The sequence below is a fragment of the Nicotiana sylvestris genome, chromosome 12 (assembly GCF_000393655.2).
Source record: "Nicotiana sylvestris chromosome 12, ASM39365v2, whole genome shotgun sequence".
Classification (NCBI taxonomy): Eukaryota; Viridiplantae; Streptophyta; class Magnoliopsida; order Solanales; family Solanaceae; genus Nicotiana; species Nicotiana sylvestris.
In genome coordinates, this window is record NC_091068.1 from 150,548,409 (window position 1) to 150,555,707 (window position 7,299).

The following is a 7,299-nucleotide window of genomic DNA, read 5'->3' on the forward strand; positions in this document are numbered from 1 at the left end:
CGCGAATACAACAGAATATCATCAATGAAGACTATGACGAACGAGTTGATATAAGGCCAGAACACGCTGTTCATCAAATGCATGAACGCTGCTGGGGCATTGGTCAGCCCAAAAGACATCACCAAGAACTCATAATGACCATATCGGGTCCTGAAAGCTGTCTTAAGAATATCCAAGTCCCTGATCTTCAATTGGTGATAACTTGAACGGAGATCAATCTTGGAGAAGACTCTCTCCCTGAAGCTAGTCTAATAAATAATCAATGCGAGGCAAAGGATACTTGCTCTTAACTATTAGTTTGTTCAACTGGCTATAATCAATGCACATCCTCATTATGCCATCATTCTTCTTCACAAGTAGAACCGGCGCACCCCAAGGTGACACACTAGGCTGAATGAACCCCTTATCAAGGAGTTCTTGAAGCTGCTCCTTTAACTTCTTCAACTCTACTGGTGCCATACAATATGGCGGAATAGAAATGGGGTGAGTTCCCAACACCAGGTCAATACCCAAGTCAATATCCCTATCTGTTGGCATGCCCGACAGGTCTGCAGGAAACACATCGGGAAAATCCCTCACAACTGGAACAAAATCAATACTAGGAGTCTCTGCACCGACATCCCTCACAAAGGCTAGATACAAAAGACAACCCTTCCTACCCATACGCTGGGCCTTCAAGAATGAGATTACTCTACTAGGAACATAATCCGTCAAACCTCGCCACTCAATCCATGGCACACCCGGTATAGCCAATGTCACTGTCTTAGCATGATAGTCTAGAATAGCACAACACGGAGATAGCCAATCCATGCCTAAAATGATATCGCAATCCACCATAAATAATAATAAAAGATCCACTCGGGTCTCCAGAGCCCCAATAGTCACCATACACGACCGGTACACATGGTCTACAACAACAGTATCGTCCAACAGAATAGATACATGAACAGGTAAAACAAGAGACTCATAAGGCATATCCAAATAATGAGCAAAGTATGATGACACATAAAAAAAGGTGAATCTGGGATCAAATAACATGGAAGCATCTTTGTGGCAGACTGAGACAATACCTGTAATGAAAGCATCAGAAGCAATAACATTGGATCTAGTTGGAAGTGCATAGAAACGGGCCTAACCGCCACCTGATCGTCCTCCCCCTCTAGGGCAACCCCTAGCTGATTGGGTGGGTGGTGGTGAAGTAACTAGTACTGAAGCCGATGGCTGACTCCTCTGCTGAGATGAACTCGCAAGGCGACGAGGACACTGCCTCCACATAAGACCCATCTCTCCACACTCATAGAAACTCCCGGGTGCTGGAAACGGGGACTGAAGGGAACCCCTAGCACCAGAATGATTAGCTGATGAACCTGGCATAGAAGAGCCCTGAATTGATGGAGCACGGGACAAACTCTGAGCTGGAAGGGTACTAAGTGATGACTGGCCCGATGAGAACTGTGAGACCCATGACCCGATGATGCCCCATGATAACCTGGGTGAGCTGGCTGAGCATGCCTGAATGGACGACCTCTGCTGTGCTGAAACTGACCTCTCGAAGGAGCACCACTATAACTACTAGATCATCCAGGCCTCTTGGCCTCCCTCTCCTCTCACTCCTGGCGACGAACTGACTCAATCTCTCGAGCAATGTCTACCACCTCCTCAAAAGTAGCACCAGTCACCCTCTCCTTGGTCATGAGAATACGAAGCTGATAAGTGAGGCCATCCACAAACCTCCTAATCTTTTCTCTATCTGTCTAAACCAACCACATCGCATGACGAGCTAACTCAGATAACCACATCTCGTACTCAGCTCGTCCTCTGGCATGTCAGGAACTACATAGTCCTGAGCAGCTGTAACTAGCTGGGCTGGATGTGCCCCCAGTGTTTGAAGTCCTTGCATGACCTGCTCAGGTGTGCGAGTAGTAGGAGTCTGAGTGCCTTCCTCGGCTTGAGAAGTAGCTGCGGCTGTAGTAACTGAGACTGCTTGAGCTAGGCCAGTGCATACTGATAGAATTTGAGCCAAGGCCTCCTGAAGACCCAGAATCACAATGGGCACAACTAGTGCCTGAGTTGGTGCTGCTGGAGCGTCCACAACTGGGACCTGATCCTGAACTGGGGCGGCTAGTGGATCTACAGGTGCTGCCCTAGCTGATGTGCGAGCTACACCCCTGACCCTACCGCAACTACGACCACATCCTCGGCCTCTAGTGGCCACAACTGGTGGTACTGGTGGTTGTCCATCCTGACCGGTAGCGCGTGTCCTCACCATTTTTGAGAGAATAGAATAACAGAAGTTTAGTACTTGGATCAACAGATTCGCACAATAAGAATTTCAAGCATATGAAGTTTTTCCTAAAGGTTCTTCAGCCTCTCGAGGATAAATACAGATGTCTCCGTACCCTCGAGACTCTACTAAACTTACTCATAACTCGTGAGACCTATGTAACCTAGGCTCTGATACCAACTTGTCACAACCCTAAACCCGGTCGTGATGGCGCCTCTCGTGAATACAAGGCCAGTCGACACATTCCAAATTCATTTTAAGCAATTAAGTAATAATACTAAGTTTTAATCATAATTATAAATCCCAAAATAAGGTAAATAATACAGTTTGCGGAAAAAGACATAGCCCGACATCAGGGTGTCACCAGTTATGAGCATCTATAATAATACTATGAGTCTGAAATAGTCTACTCAACTATTACATAACTAAAACAGAAGGAAACAAGATAGAGGGAGAAGCACTGGGCTGCGAATATCTGGGCAGCTACCTAGTGAATCTCCGAAATCTGCTGGATAGCTCTCAACCCTCGCATGCAGGACCTGATGCACCTGAATCTGCGCACGGGGTGTAGGGAGTAAAGTGAGTACTCCAACTCAGTGAGTAATAATAATAAATGCAGACTGAGTAATAAGAAACTACGTAAAGGCACAACAATAGACTATAAAGAAGTAGTAAAAGCCAGTAAAAGCAATGAAACAGTGAAAAATAGGTAAAGTCACTTAAGTTCAGTTAAAACTTCTTTTGAATGACTTTTAACAATTAAGCAAGTAAATGACAGGGAATTAGGAAAAGATAAACACATAAAGAACCGCCCCTCGGGCACAATACCACAGAATCAGCCCCTCGGGCAACACATGGAACAATACCAGCCCCTCAGGCTAGATCTCACATCACAATAGGTACCCACGCTCACTGGGGGTGTGAAGACTCCTGGAGGGGTACCTTACGACCCAAGCGCAATATCAAGCAATCTCGTGGCATAATCAATAGGCTCTCGGCCTCATATAAGCCATCTCGTGGCGTACAACTCAGGCCCTCGGCCTCATAATCATAATCAGTGTATCCTCACAACATAGGCCCTCGGCCTTACTCAGTCAGAATCTCATAAGCCACTCGAGCAACAATAAAACATGATGCTCGACCCAATTTATCATTGAAAATATCATTAAATGTTTAAAATAGAGTAAACATGGCTGAGTTATGAAAATAGTAGATTATAGCATGACTGAGTACAAGTATAATGTCAAAACAGTAAGGAAATATCAGTAAAAATTCCCTAAGGATCCAAATAGTTGGCACGAGCCCCAAATATGGCATTCAGGCCAAAACATGATGATAGCAAATAGTTTTCAATCAAATACGCGGTAAAATAGTCATTCGAGATGGACTAAGTCACAATCCCCAATGGTGCACGACCCCACGCTCTTCATCTAGCGTATGTGTCACCTCAATATAGCACAACGATGTGGAATTCAGGGTTTCATACCCTCAGGACAACATTTACCATCATTACTCACCTCTACCTCGGTCCAAATCTCTAGCTCGCGATGCCTTTGCCCCTCGAATCGGCCTCCAGATGCTCCAAATCTAACCAAAATCATTGCAAAACCATCAAAATATGCTAAGGGAACAAAGCCCACTCGAAAGAAATCAAATTACAACACAAATCCCGAAACTGGCCAAACCCGACCCCGTGGCCCACGTCTCGGATTCTGATAAAATTACATCAATAGACTCCTTATCACTCCTCGAGTTCATTCATACCAAAAGTATCAAAATCCAACCACAGACGACCCCTCAAATCCCAAATTCTAGGTCTCCAATTACAAGCCCTAGTTCTTCAATATTAGGCTTAAATTCCATGATTAATTAGGTATAATTCACATAAGAATCGAGTATTAAGTCCATAAATCTTACCTCCAAGTATTTCCCCTAGAATCACTCTTCAATCCTCTTCAAAAATCTCCAAAATCGCTCAAAAATGGTGGAAGTTAATCCCAAAATTGCGGACCAAATGACTATTTAAACATTCTGCCTAGGCATCCATTCCTTCTCCGCGAACGCGGTCAACACCTCGCGTTTGTGAAGTACATTCTAACTTTGACCATAATTCCTTCTTCGTGATCGCAACACCCAGCTCGCGAACGTGAAGGCATAGCTCCCTAACTCATCGCGATCGTGACTCCTCTTCCACGAACGCGAAGCACAACCCAACCTGAACCTTTGCGGCTCAACTCCCTCTATGCGAATGCGGCTCCACCTCGCGAACTCAATGCACAACAGCCCCAAACCTTCGTGAATGCGGAGCCTTCCTCCCGAATGCAAAGGGTAAATTCTTAGCCTCCTCAACTAACCCTTCGCGAATGCGAAGGCCATTTCTCTGCAACACTGAACAACAATTTTCTGCAACTCTCAACATCTAGAAATGATCCGATTGACCACCTGAAACTCACCCGAGCCCCCCCGGACCTCAACCAAACATGAAAACATATCCCATAACATCATTCAAACTTATTCCAATCTTCGGAATGCTCAAAACAACATCAAAACACGAAATTCGCATCAGATTCAAGCTTAAGAATTCCAAAATCTTCTAAATTATGCTTTTGATAAAAAACCCAACTAAACCACGTCTGAATGACCTGAAAGTTTGCACACACATCCCAAATGAAACAATGGAATTACTGCAACTCTCGAAATTCCATTCCGACCCCTATATAAAAATCTCACCTAACAACCGGAAAACTCCAAAAATCTAATTTCGCAAATTCAAGCCTAAATCTACTCCGTACCTCCAAAATACATTCCGATCACGCTCCTAAGTCCCAAATCACCTCCTGAAGCTATTTGAACTATAGGAACTCATATCTGAGCCCTCTAACATATAAGTCAACATCCGATTGACCTTTCCAACTTAAGCTTTCTCAAAAGAGACTAAGTGTCTCAAACCTTACTAAATCCTTCCCGAACCCGAACCAACAAACCCAATTACATAGAGAACCAATAGACAAAGCAATATGAAGTATAAATGGGGGAAATTGAGCGATAAATCATGAGAAGACTGGCCGAGTCGTCACAACTATGATCCATCACCAGAAGTATGTGAAAGAGTTGCTTAAAAGGTTTAATATGGATGATTCCAAAGAAATTGACACTCCTATAACACCAACCACAAAATTGGATATAGATGAACCTAGTTCATTTGTTGATCAAAAAGTTGTATAGGGGAATGATTGGTTCTTTGTTATATCTCACTGCTAGCAGACTTGACTTTGTTTTCAGTGTAGGCCTTTCTGCTCGATTTCAGCAAATCCAAAGGAGTCTCACTTGACTGCTGTCAAAAGAATCTTAAGATACCTAAAAGGCACCATTGAACTTTGTCTATGGTATCCAAAAAGTAGTAATTTCAACTTAGTGGGATATGCTGATGCTGATTATGCAGATTTTCTTGTGGATAGAAAGATCACCTCAGGTATGGCACACTTTCGTGGCTCATGACTTGTGCCTTGGGCTACCAAAAAGCAAAATTCTGTGGCCTTATCTACTGCTGAAGCTGAGTATGTTGTTGGTGCCTCATGTTGTGCTCAATTGTTGTAGATCAAACAACGATTATTGGATTTTGGAATTGATGTAGGTACTATCCCAATATTTTGTGATAACATTATTGCAATTAGTATGACTAAGAACCCAGTTCATCATAAGAGAACTAAGCAAATAGATGTTAGACATCATTTTTGAGGGACAACTATGAGAAGGGATTGATCACCGTGAAATTTTATGCTACTGACAAGCAAATAGCTGATATCTTCACAAAAGCTCTAAGTAGAGATCACTTTGAAAGGAACATGTTAGAATTAAGGATGATTAAGATCACCTAAAAGGAACCATTTCTAAATCAAAAATTGGTTAGAAAATTGTGATTTTTTGTACATAATTAAATTAGATTTTGCTCAGTCTCATACTTTCATCAGTATACTCTTATGCCATGTGCTAAAATGACTCATTAATCTCTAATGATATTATCTCTATTTTTTTTGGAAAATTCAAATTTACACAAGAGATTTCTCAGTGAAGAACCTGGTTCATCAAGATTACGTGGTATGTATTCTCCAGTGTGCATATTTTGGAATAATTATATTTGGATCATGATTAAGAGGAGAGTCCCATTTAATCACAAACTCTTTTGAACTTACCCGTTATGAAATGAACTTGTTTCGTTCAAAAAGAGTCCAAAACCGCATTAACGACCTAGCTTCTATGGACACTCTTCAACGTCTTTTCAAACTGAATTCTATTTTAATTAGACTTCTGAAAAGGCTGTCGTTACCCAATTAAACATCCCATTCTTAAATTGATTAGGCCTTAGTGTTTTTTCACTTCTAATTCTCAAGACGTAAAAATTATATCTATCTTCTCTCATCTTCCAATCACACTCAAACTCATCTTCTCTCATACCCAATATAAATGGCAAACATCTCTGAGAATCCCTCATCACCACCCAAGGAAATCTCACCCACACCATCTATTACACCTTCAACCATACCCATCTCTAATAAAGGAAGGGTAAAGATGATGGCTTGCAAGGTTGTCACTAGTTGAGAGTAAATTAAGAAAATAAATGAAAAATTGAAAGCGAGTCAGGAAGAAGAACCCCAAAAATATGATGAATCATTCAAGTATGCTACTGAAGGGGAAGAAACTATTTCTTCTGAGATAGAGCTCGTAACATCTAGCACTAAAGTTACTCTTGAAATCATCTCTGACGTTGCTACAAATCTGGAAAATAGGTTTGCTCTGGTAGGAATTGTGGTTGGGGTTGAAACAACTAAGTATAGGAAAATTAGTGGTAAAAATAAAGAGATAAAAGAAAAGGAGAGTGAGGGTTCTCGAGGTGCTATGAGGGGAATGGGAAAAGGAGTAGCTGAATCTTTACCCACTCCTATTAGTTTAACTAAAGAATCAAGTGCTATGTTTGTGTGGAGTGAGGAATCTGCTAGAGAAGAAGAAGGTATGAG